The 13,027-nt window shown below is 40.6% G+C and overlaps 1 protein-coding gene and 1 long non-coding RNA gene across 4 annotated transcripts in view; both read left to right on the top strand.

Moving 5' to 3' along the window:
- LOC104638524 (growth hormone receptor) overlaps nucleotides 1-13,027 on the top strand; it is a 240,184-nt gene that overhangs the window by 113,639 nt on the left and 113,518 nt on the right. The gene's annotated exons all lie outside the window — the stretch shown is intronic.
- Nucleotides 8,694-13,027, top strand: part of LOC142599218 (uncharacterized) — a 159,113-nt gene continuing 154,779 nt past the window's right edge. For all 3 annotated transcript variants that reach the window (XR_012832838.1, XR_012832839.1, XR_012832837.1), the window contains exon 1: nucleotides 8,694-8,990. This is a non-coding gene — a long non-coding RNA (uncharacterized LOC142599218). The remainder of the gene's footprint in view (nucleotides 8,991-13,027) is intronic.

Below are 13,027 nucleotides of genomic sequence, written 5' to 3' on the forward strand. Positions count from 1 at the left end.
TTATTGACAGGTGTAGTTCTTGGAAATGTAATAGGTCCCTATCCACCAAGTCATATTCATCCAGTAGCTGAAAAATGATGAGGAGCCATTCATCAAGAGTATGAACTCCTTTTGAAAGGTAGGACTGAGGGGTATGACATTTAACTGTACCTGTCAATATTGACATATCATATAGTCATTGTGGCAGCTAGAACATATTGAAGGAGAGTGTCTGTGGTATGATTAGGAAAAAAGACCATGCTGTTAGCCTGGTGCTTGAAAATTGCTTGCTGTCATGGTTTAACCCCAGCCAACAACTAAGCACCACACAGCCGCTCGCTCACTCCCCCCTGGTGGGATGGGGGAGAGAATTGGAAGAGAGAAAGTGAGAAAACTGATAGGTTGAGATAAAGACAGTTTAATAGGTAAAGCAAAATCCACTCACAGAAGCAAAGCAAAGCAAAGCAAGGAATTCATTCACCGCTTCCCATTGGCAGGCAGGTGTTCAGCCATCTCCAGGAAAGCAGGGCTCCATCATGCGTAATGGTTACTTGGGAAGACAAATGCCATCACTCCAAACATCCCTCCCCATCCTTCCTCTTCCCCTCACCCCTTATATGCTGAGCATGATGTCATATGTCCCTTTGGTCATTTGGGGTCAGCTGTCCCGGCTGTGTTCCCTCCCAACTTTTTGTGCATCCCCAGCCTACTTGCTGGTGGGGTGGTGTGAGAAGCAGAAAAGGCCTTGACTCCGTGTAAGCACTGCTCAACAATAACAAAAACATCTCTATATTATCAACACTGTTTTCAGCACAAACCCAAATCATAGCCTCATACTAGTTACTATGAAGCAAATTAACTATCCCAGCCAAAACTAGCACAGGACTTAATGTTACTTGGGTTTAGAAGGAAACAAAGCACTATGCGGATTGCATAAATCTTAGTTTATGTACACATTTTTTTCAGATCAGTGAGCAAATGCTGAAATGATACTTTTATCTATATAACTATTCTTGTGAGTTTTCATTCTGACAGTGATATATTGTATAATTTGTGCTGCCCTGGCAATCTAACTGCTGTCCACTCTTCTGATTCGTTATATTTGGCAAGGCAAGGTAGCATACACCAGAGTTATGGAGAACAAGTTGAACTGAAATTTGTTTGAAATATGCTTTTATTTAAAGCAATGTTTCTTTTCAATATAACTTATCTTTTGTTTATCTGTATAGATCACTTGTTTTCATTCTGAGTTTGGTATTTTATTTTTAAAAATCATATTCAAGTTTTATTTCCAGAAAATTTACTTTCTTTTTCTTTATGCCCAATACAGAACTGCTTACAGAAATAACTACTTGTCAGTAATCCTTTCTAAGACTCAGTATAATAAAATGAAACCCTTGATCCCTTAGTCTGGATTCTTAAACACTAAGATAAATTAGAGCTTCATTAAATTAATGGTTCGATACTTAAAAAGGAGGATTCAGAGGAAAGGCTTAGAAAAATGTATGAAGTAGAAATGAACTCTGCATTAATGTTACCATTAAGTGGAAAAACAATGAATCATAAATTGCATCTGTATAAATGCACACGCTTTCTGTGGGGAGACAGTAATTATTATGCCCAGGAGCATTCTATGTAACATCTGCTACTCAGTTACTGTCAGCATCAATTAGTCCATTATGATGAAAACTTCTGAAATTATCTGAGTTTAGAGAGAAATGAAAAACCTGAATCTCTTTGCTTTAGGTTTTTCCCTGTTGTAAATAATTTGGAGGCATTGATAACTTGCAGCTCTCTTTTATAGAGTCAATTAAATTTACAACCACATTGATAAACATACCTTAGAAACGCAAGAAAATTACAAGTCCCTTCATTTTTTTAATGATTTAATTTACCATCAAGTTATAAGTGTTTCATAAGGAAGTTATTAGACATTATCTGAATTGACATATGGTGATGTCTTCAGAGATCCCTTGTGATATCTGCATACTGAAATGGGAAGAGGAAGCACTCTCCATTTCTTTTCATTGAAAATGTTAAATGAGTTTATCTGATTCTCTTTTGCAATTACTTGTCATTTCTGTCATGTACCGTATAACCAAACATGAGAGAATTGCTGAGAAATACTTACATGTTATATTTCATAAGTGTGTGTTTCTAAATACATAAGTACATTTATATTCCTAATATAGTCTCATATTGGCTACAGGCTGGATGATGTCTGAATCCTGTCATCAGTGGTGCTCCTGCCAACCCCTGAAAATAGGCCTCTTTGAATTCCTGAGTTTGATTTAGGATTGTTGGTTTAATATTTTTAGAAGAGGAAACAAGCCTAAATCAGTGAAGAAATAATTGGCTGAACATGTGAATTGCACAAGATACGTGTTCACACTTGGTGTTTCGGGGAAAACACACCCTGGAGGAATTCTCCACCCCATTCCTGTATTAATTTTGATACCACCACCCACCCCACCCCCTCAAAAAAAAAAAAAAAAAAAAAATTCCTGCCACAGATACTTTCTGTTCCCTAGTTATCCACATGTAAAGAAAATTTTTTATACTGATGCTCTTATAGTTGAACTCTGCTTTGCATCAGCTGGGCAGCACATTGTCTTGCACCTTTCCTGAGATTTACCAAAAATACTTCAAGCTAAAAGAGGCAGTGCGGAGCTTTTGTTGGAGGAACTGGTGACTCAACAGTGAGTCTACACAAGTGAGCTAGACTATCTATCTCAGCCGCATTTTTGCTTTGTTGTGATTTTAACTAAACTACCCAAATTGTTAGAGATGGAGAAAATGGCACAGAATCATAAAGCCATAGAACTTCACTTGTCAGAGCATATTTTGATCACTCTGTGATCTGCTCTGGGTTGGTTCAGTAATGCAGTGTGCTACTTTGGTTTATGAGATGACCTCCCTGTGCCTTAGCAGTTGGATCATTCTATTAAAACTGAATAATGCAGAATATACATGAAAATCAGATGCAGGACTTACGGTAAGTTTTTTAGAGTAAATAAATTACAACTTTGACAAGTACTCAGGACATGAAATGGATGTACAGTACAAACACATATGATATGCTTAAATCTTATAATTTCAATATGTACATATATACAAACTCATACAGTCTTACAGAAGATGGATGGAGGGGGATGGATTAAATACTCAGATTCCCCAGATGCCTCACTGTGATTGACTTGCAGGGAGGTATTCTGGAGCTGTCTTCTTTTTTTATTGATTTGAGTATTAGCCAAAAGCAAATGAGGACTGCTTTTAAAATAGAAGTGAAGAAAAATATGAAAGGGACTATACAGTGTCATTGCTGTATAGGGGCCAAAGTTTGTGACACAAGAAATCTCTTCTGAGTCTCTGTTTCCATGAGTATTATAGACCAGTAATTCCATGTATAATCTTCATTGAAATAAGGAGCTGGATTTGAGATCTCCCCAGATGAAATATTTGACTCAAATAAAATGCTGAGTGCCTTCAGCTGAGAACTTTAGAAGATGTTTTGCTGATCTAGTAGCTTTTTCCTTATTGGGTCCTTTTTCAGATTCAGGTTTTAGAAACTAGAAATGTTTGAAAGCATGAACAAAATGAAGACTGAAATCAACAAGAAATGTTTCTTCTTAAGCAATCTATAGAGTTTGGAAAAACGCTATTAAAAGTCAGAATGTATATGGCTCCCACAGCTTTGCTAAACAGAGATCTCTAACATTAGGGCTCTTTGTTATCCAAAATTGTGGAGGAGAGCCAGAAGAGAAATATATTTAGAGTATGAAAATACACAAAGTACGTGTGCAGCTTGCAAATAATTCATCCAGAAAACTAACAGAAGGCAGTAGTAAAGCCACCACTAAAACGTAAATCTTAGTGACTCTTTTTGCCTCTTATTTTTATATGAGACCACAGTAGTGATTGTTGATGAACAAAAATCAAATCAATATTTGATATTAATAAAATGTTTATTTTTAACATGATTATTACATTCACTCATATTCCAGCAGTATTTGAAGCCACAGGTATCTCAGCACATAGCAGGAACAGCTGATGAGACTTGGATGCCTAACTCAAGGAACAGCCCATAGCTGGGGATCTAGAGTGGATGGAGGGGCCACTTCTTAGCCCTTCAGCCCTACATGCATATGCACCTTCCAGCTGCACTTTTCACTCCTGGCTGACTTCAGCATCTTCCTTCTTAGCAATTGACTTCTGCAAATCCCTTTCTTTAATGCTTAATCTATTCACATGCACTCTTTGTTGATAGCACCAGTCACGCTGACCTTGGAGCTGTACGCTCAGAGGTGTAGGTTTTAGGCATTGCTCTGCATAGCCAAGCAATGTCCAGATTCCCTGACTCTGCAAAAAGGCTGAGGAAGTGCAGTTCAGGACTGCAAAGCTTAGAACCATATAACTTCAAAACTACAGAGAGGAGAAGGTCAGTCTCTTTTGCTACATATTTTGGGTGCTTGTGAAGAGTTGTATTTTCTTCTTGTGTTGAGGCAATCTGACCCCTGCTGAGCTGAAAGTGAACCTATACAATGATAAATGTTACCTTTTTTGGGAAACAAAATGCGGGAACATTCAGTGAGCAGTCAGTGAGGCAGGAAATGGAGTAGCTGTTTTGGGATATAACAACAAATTGGGCTTTTTGGATTTGCTGTTGAGTGAAGAGAAGGTCGAACAAAGTGACCACCATCTTAGTGGTCCTTTGAATGTGAGCCATTTGTGGAACTTGTAAAGCCAGTCATTTAAAGATGAAGATGTTTAATAATTCTTAGGATAGCAGCTGCAACACTTAACGGCCAAATTAAACTCAAACTCAAACTAGCAATGATGGAGATTAGGTAAATTTGATGCTTGTGGTGGGTTGACCCTGGCTGGAGGCCAGGTGCCCACCAGAGCCACTCTATCTCTCCCCTCCTTAACTAGACAGGGGAGAAAAGGTATAATGAAAGGCTTGTGGGTCGAGATAAGGACAGGGAGAGATCACTAGTCAATTATTGTCATGGGCAAAACAGACTGAACTTAGAGAGAAAATTCATCTAATTTATTACTAAGGAAAACAGAGTAGAGGAATGAGAAATAAAATCAAATCTTAAAACACCTCCCCCCACCCCTCCCATCTTCCCGGGCTCAACTTCACTCCCGGTTTCTACCTCCGCCCCCCCCAGCGGCACAGGGGGACAGGGAATGGGGGTTATGGTCAGTTCATCACACATTGTTTCTGCTGCTTCTTCATCCTCAGGGGGAGGACTCCTCACATTCTTCCCCTGCTCCAGCATGGGGTCCCTCTCACGGGAGACAGTCCTTCACGAACTTCTCCAATGTGAGTCCTTCCCACGGGCTACAGTTCTTCACGAACTGCTCCAGCATGGGTCTCTCCCATGGGGTGCAGACCTTCAGGAGCAAACTGCTCCAGTGTGGGGTCCCCCACAGGGTCACAAGTCCTGCCAGAAAACCTGCTCTGGCGTGGGCTCCTCTCTCCACGGGTCCACAGGTCCTGCCAGGAGCCTGCTCCAGCGTGGGCTTCCCACGGGGTCACAGCCTCCTTCAGGTGCCTCCACCTCCTCTGGCATGGGGTCCTCCACAGGCTGCAGGTGGAATCTCTACACCCTCTCATCCTTCCTCCATGGGCTGCTGCAGGGGGACAGCCTGCCTCACCATGGTCTTCACCATGGGCTGCAGGGGGATCTCTGCTCCGGCGCCTGGAGCACCTCCTCCCCCTCCTTCTGCACTGACCTTGGTGTCTGCAGAGTTTCTTACATCATCTCACTCCTCTCTCTGGCTGCAAAAGCTCTCCCTAACTTGTTTTTTCCCTTCTTAAATATGTTATCACAGAGGCACTGATTGGCTTGGCCTTGGCCAGCGGCGGGTCCGTCTTGGAGCCTGCTGGCATTGGCTCTATCCGACACAGGGGAAGCTTCTAGCAGCTTTTCACAGAAGCCACCCCTGTAGTCCCCTCAGTTAGCAAAACCTTGCCACGCAAACCCAATAGAATGCTGCAACCTAAATCTCCCTATTTTGTCCTCAGAAGCACTCTCCTAAAGTGTAGATTACACAATTTCCAAAAGTGAGGAGAAAATGAGAGCCACAGAGGTTTTTAACTTTGTCCAAGTTATGTACTAAGGCACCAGTAAGCTTAAAATAAAGTTGGTATCCCTGAATTTCAAGTCCTGTACTTTAAAGCACTAAACTGTTCACCCACTATGCTGATTAGTCATGAGCTTTTTTTGATCCAGTAAATTTTGTTTGTATGGTTCTGTATTAACAGTTTGCCAAATCTTCCCATATGCTATGGTTTTTCTTAGAACAGTGATGATTTTGGCAGCATGCATTTAATAAGTGATTTTCTTAATAGTCTATATTTCCTTTTGGAAAAATGTTTTCTACCTTGAACCACAGTTTTTATCCTTGCAGTAGTTTTAGTGTTTAGCTAAAATTAACAGTTTTGTTTTCCCATATCCTTTTATATTTTATTTGCATATTTATAAATATTTAATCAAAAAGGAGTGGGAGATTGTGAGAGGAAAGGAAATCATTATTCAAAAACCAGGCTTTTGCAGAAAATTATCTGGAGCTGGCTGATCATGAGTCAACAATGTCATTCTCTTAATAAAAACATAGATATAGTAGGATGTATAAAGCTGAAAAAGAGCTACATCAGGTAATCCTTTCAGTTTAGCTTTGATAAAGTTCAGACAGACTGCTATTTCAGACTTGGGCTAAGTGAAGAGAGTCCAGAGGAAAGCTATGAGAATGATCAGCAATCCAGAAAACTTAGTTGAAAAATTGGGTTTGTTTCATCTAAGGAGGAAGGGAAGTATAACAGTCTTCAGGTAGGGAAAGGACTATGACAAAAAGGTAGAGAATAACCTATTATTCATTCTCATGAAGGGGGAAAAAATAGTAGAGGAATTGAATTACATTGAGAGACTAGTGGCAAGGATAGTCATGCATTGGGAAAGACTGCCAGGGAAGGTTGCAAAATCTTTGCAGGTCTGTGTTGGTCTTTAGAAAAATCCAGTAGGCAGAGATGAGAGTCAAGAAAGAATTGATCTTTCTGTGAAGAGTGGGAGTGGACCAGATGATGTCTGGCAATCTTTTCCAGCCATATTTTCTGTAGTTCTGTTACACAGGTCAGACTTGTACTCAGTAATTTGTTTTGCTTGAAAAGCAACTTGAAGTGATGGAGGAATTTATTATTTTTTTTATTCAGCCTCTAGTAAATCCCAGTTTTCTCTTTATTTCAGCCTTGTAAAATAATTTTTCCTTATTTCTATTCTTGATTCCTCAGTATCTCTTCTACTTCATTAAATGCCAATCTAGTATTTATAGCTTCTTCCAAATGTAAGTTATTATCAGGTACAGTTGAGTAAATCTGTTACATATTTTTCTCAAATATACTGAGGATATTATCTTGATTATAAAAAGATGCCTCAGACTTTGAATAACATTTTTAGATCCTTGCTCTTTTGAAGTTTGTTAGTCTCTTAAGTGTAGACTTGAGTCCTGGGTGCAATAATCCAGTAATACAACTTTCTTCTCAGCTTATACTTGGTATTTCCCTGTTAATTTATCAAGAAAATTTCCCTTTTAAGTTACTGATATGTCAGAAACAGTTTCAACTAGTGTAGAGTTCTGGATTTCCAGCTACCCAGATTTCAAAATACTTTGCATAAACATTAACTAAACAGTTCTTCATAGCATTCCTCCAGTTCAAGTAGATAATGAACTGTAGCATTTCACTCATGGAATACAGCCTGAATTCTGCTTTCTGGATACCATGAGATCTATCTTGTATGTCAAGTGAAATTGCTACCTACTTCTTCACTGAAAGGATTATCAATCACTGGAACAGGCTGCCCAGGGAAGTGACCGAGTTACCATCCCTGGAGGTATTTAAAAGACGTGTAGATATGGTGCTTAGGGACATGGTTTAGTGGTTGGACTTGACAGTGTTAGGTTAACGGTTGGACTTGATGATCTTAAAGGTCTTTTCCAACCAAAATGATTCTATGATTCTATGACTTCTTGTCTGTTTACATCCTTTACAATGCTGAGGATTTCTTTTATAACCCAAAGAGGTGTATTAATTCCTATATTTGGCCTTGGACTGCAGTGCTGACCTCCTGAGATATCCTGTCCACAGATATAATTGTAAGCATAATGCAGTATAGAACATAAATTCACCTTTCATCCCTGCTACAAGTGCCAAAACAAATATCAGTTGTTACTTAGCTTAGTGTTGCTAAGAAAATGTTCTGGTTATTGTTATGTCAGAGGCAAAGACTGCAAAATCTGTAAGAAGAGAAATGTGGTTCAGTAAAGTGTTTAAAACATGAAATGTAAGATTTATTGGTAGACTCCTAAGGATATGAAGGGACTGAAGTGAAAAAAAGACTCTTATTTGGAACAAGAATGTGATCCTTTGTCCAGGGTATGCTGGTGACGTAAGTGGAAGGGTTAAAGGAGGTTCTGATGGGGTTTGTTAGTGTTTCCTTGAAAGAATTTAGGGAATTCCTGTGCAGAGAAAAAAGTTGATGAGAGAATTTAAGGAGTGAGTTCACAGTTGCAAAAAGGTATTTCAGCTGAGGATGTGAAACCTCATTATATTCAAGGAGTAAGAAGTAGTAAGAAGTTTGAACTTAAGAAGGATGGAATTGATTGGAGAAATCTTAAAAATCATAGAATCATAGAATCTTTAAGGTTGGAAAAGACCTCTAAGATCATCAAGTCCAACCGTCAACCCAACACCACCATGTCTACTAAACCATGTCCCGAAGTGCCATGTCTACACATCTTTTGAACACCTCCAGGGATGGTGACTCCACCACCTCTCTGGGCAGCCTGTTCCAATGCCTGACCACTCTTTCGGTGAAGAAATTTTTCCTAATATCCAATCTAAAACTCCCCTGGAACAACTTGAAGCCATTTCCTCTTGTCCTTTCACTAGTTACTTGGGAGAAGAGACTGACACCCACCTGGCTACAACCTCCTTTCAGGTAGTTGTAGAGAGTGATAAGGTCTCCCCTCAGCTGCCTCTTCTCTAGACTAAACAACCCCAGTTCCCTCAGCTGCTCCTCATAAGACTTGTGCTCCAGACTCTTCACTAGCTTCGTTGCCCTTCTCTGGACACGCTCCAGCACCTCAATGTCCTTCTTGTAGCGAGGGGCCCAAAAGTGAACACAGTATTCAAGGTGTGGCCTCACCAGAGCTGAGTACAGGGGCACGATCACATCCATACTCCTGCTGGCCACACTTATTTCTGATGCAAGCCAGGATGCTGTTGGCCTTCTTGGCCACCTGGGCACACTGCTGGCTCATGTTCAGCCAGCTGTCAGCCAGCACCCCCAGATCCTTTTCTGCTGGGCAGCTTTCCAGCCACTCTTCCCCAAGCCTGTAGCGTTGCCTGGGGTTGTTGTGACCCAAGCGCAGGACCCGGCATTTGGCCTTGTTAAATCTCATACAGTTGGCCTCAGCCCACTGATCCAGCCTGTCCAGATCCCTCTGCAGAGCCTTCCTACCCTTGAGCAGATCGACACTCCCGCCCAAGTGCATGAAGAGCCCATTTTTCCTTCTGTTTAAGACAAATATTTTCAAAACAGGTTCAGGAGAAAGTAGTTCAGGCCTCTAAGCAAGTGCCATGCATCACAGCTGATGCAAACTGGAGAGATGAATAAAGCACATATCAGATATAATCAGAATAAAACCGAGGCAAATTACGTTTTGTCTTCCTTTGAGCTTAGTTGTAGAAGAGTTATTTAACTGGAAATGGAAAGAAGTAAAATACAGGAGGAATACAATAAAGAGAAAATTAGGATTCCTTAGGCCAATTATTTTGAGCACAAACGCTCTGGAAATAGTTTATTTACAGATGCCAGAGATCGACTTATGCATCTATTGGTAGCCCAGCATGATGGAGGGGCAAGACTTTTGAACAATCTGTTAGGAGTTGTTGTGAATTCAAGTCATGTGTCTGCTTAGAAATAATCCATCCTTCCTCAATGACCCATGCAGTCATAGGGTGTCCATAGTTTACCATCTTTCTTCCAAAGTACTTCATTGATATGCTCCTCTTTTTTTGTCTGCTGCCAGCAATTTTTAAATTCTGTATATAAATATACAGAAACATGGAATCACAGGATCACTGAGGGTGGAAGGGACCCCTGGAGATCATCTAGTTAAACCTTCCTGCTCAGAGTAGGGTTTCATTAATGCAGTTGCTCTGGGCCATGTCCAATTAGGTTTTGAATATCTCCAAAAATGGAGACTCCACAACCTCTGAGCAACCTGTTCCACTGTTTGGTCACCTCTACAGTGAAAAAGGTCATGAATGAAGATATTAAACAGCATTGACCACAGCATCAACCCTTGGGCTACTCCACTAGTGGCTGGCCCTCAGCTGGACTTTGTGCCACTGATTACAACCCTTTGAGCTTGGCATTTCAGCCAGTTTTCAGTTCACTTCACTGTCTACTTATCTAGTCTGTGCTTCATCAGTTTGTCAATGAAGATTTTACAGAAGACGGTGTTGAAAGCCTTGCTAAAATAATGATAAACAACATCCTCTGTTTTCCCCTTATCCACCAAGCTAATAATTTCATTGTAGAAGGCTACCAGGTTGGCCAGGTATGATTTCCCTTTCACAAATTCATGCTGATTACTCCCAATCACCTTGCCCTTTGTATGCTTCAAAATGGCTTCCAGGATTATTTGCTCCATCATCTTCCCAGGAATCAAGGTGAGGCTGACTGGTCCTCAGTTCTCCATCTTGCTCTTCTTGAAGATAAGGAGTGGCATTTGCTTCCTTCCAGTCCTCAGGAACCTCCCCAAGTTGCCATGACCTTTCAAAGATCATGGAGATATTGGCCTTGCAGTGACACTGACCAGCTCCCTCAGCACTCCTATGTGCATCCCATCAGCTCATATGGACATAGATACATGTGGCTTATTACAAATATTCAGTTGTAATTTTTCTAACTAAAGAGCAAGCATATTATGTCTCCTCTGAATCTAAGCATTAAGCTGGCTTTGCCTTCTCAATTTCTCAAGCTTTTATGTTCATACATATTGTGTGTGCAGTACATAAGCCACACTGAAAATATTTTTTTAAGTTCTCTGGAGAACTCATTTCTGCAAGTTAATGCTGGGCTGTAGAGTCACAATAACTGTACGTTTTCACTGCACAGCCACTAGAAGGTAATTCATCTTAGTTTTTAGACTCATTTGATGCATGTGTCAAATGTCCATGTAAATTATAACCTTAGTATGTTTAAGATCAATTTAAATAAATACTATAGCATATTGTCAGCATGACTGTATATACATGCATGTATATGTGCATCTATAAAAAGCAGGTACATCACCATGTGGTTAAAAGTGTGCATAAATGAAGTGGCAGTGCTTGGTATCCATCTAGTCCCAGGCCACTGTCCCACATTTCCTTTGTTAGGAGACCACACACTGAAGTGGAGAAAGGCAGTTGCAGTGAACATTAAACTACATGCTAATTTGTTCCTCTACCTACCTTATCTCTTCACTTTCTGAGAATGAAATAACCTTGATCAAGTTAAGAAGTAACACAGGGAAGTTTGAGCCTGCCCTGTTCAGGGGTAACAGGGCTGCTGACATTTCCCTTCGATCTGACAACTTCCAAGTCCTAACATGGAGTTAATTCCATCTCAGCAGCATTGCATTGGAGCTGTTCATTTGATTTAATGAGGTGGAGGCACTGAGCGATCTATATACACAGTAGAATGTCTACATTCCGGATATGGCTGAAATCTCCTGGGACCCTATGTGCTTTCCAGGCATTCTGTTTAAACAGTAGGTTAATTTTGGTTAACTCTCTCCCTGGGGAGCAGATTCCTGCCCTGATACCCAGTGCAGCATTTCATCCTGCCTGCCTTAAGACCAACCACAGAATTCTATCTGAAAATGCCATGAATGGTTTCATAAAGATGGGATTTTTCCAGCACTGGGTCTTTGCTTAGATGCTCTTCTGAAGACCAAAAGATCTTTTGGCACATTTGGATACATCTCATCTTTTCTAGTTTATTATTTTTTGATAGATTAGCATGGGACGTGCTGAGGAGATAAAATGGGCACAGATCCTGACATCCCAATCAAGAGCTGAGACTGTTTCTTAGTTTGGGAAGCAAATTAGTCCTGGATAGGCCCTATCTTAACTCAGTTCTGCAATCCTTTTGTTTGCCACATGGGTTAGAATAAACAAATGTGCTTCTGAGAAAAAATGTGTCTCTGAAAAAACCTCATTGTCCTGATTTCGGCAGGGATAGAGTTGATTTTCTTCCTAGCAGCTGGTATAGTGGTCTGTTTTGGATTTAGGATGAGAATAATGTTGATAACACACTGATATTTTTAGTTGTTGCCAAGCAGTCAAGGACTTTTCAGCTTCTCATATTGGCCTGGCAACAAGAAGGTGGGGGGCGCCCAAGAAGCTGGGAGGGGACACAGCCAGGACAGTTGACCTAAACTGACCAAAGGGATATTCCATACCACATGACATCATGTTCTGTATATAACTGAGGGGTGGTCTGGGAGGCGGGTCAGCTCAGGGTCTTGCAGAGCATCAACTTTGGGTGATGAGAAATTGTGCTGTTCATCACTTGTTTTGTATATTCTATTATTATTATTATTATTATTATTTTCCTCTTTGTCCTATTAAATTGTCTTTATCTCAACCCACCAATTTGTTTTGTTTTTTTTTTTTTACTTCAATTCTCTCCCCAGCCCACTGGGAGAGGGGAGTGAGCAAACAGCTGTGTGGTGGTTTTAGCTGCTTGCCAGGTTAAACCATGACACTCACCTGTATAGATTATTCACACGAATCTGTGTTCTTCTTTTGCTGAAATTTTAGTTTTTCCAAGAATCATTGAAAAGGTGGCTGCCTGCCATTTAAACATCTAGGTCTGTATTGGCTTTGTGTGGCAAGGTTTTGGTAGCGGGGGGGGCTACAGGGGTGGCTTCTGCGAGAAGCTGCTAGAAGCTTCCCCTATGTCCGACAGAGCCAATGCTAGCCAGC

Source organism: Balearica regulorum, chromosome W (genome assembly GCF_011004875.1).
Source record: "Balearica regulorum gibbericeps isolate bBalReg1 chromosome W, bBalReg1.pri, whole genome shotgun sequence".
Taxonomy (NCBI): Eukaryota; Metazoa; Chordata; class Aves; order Gruiformes; family Gruidae; genus Balearica; species Balearica regulorum.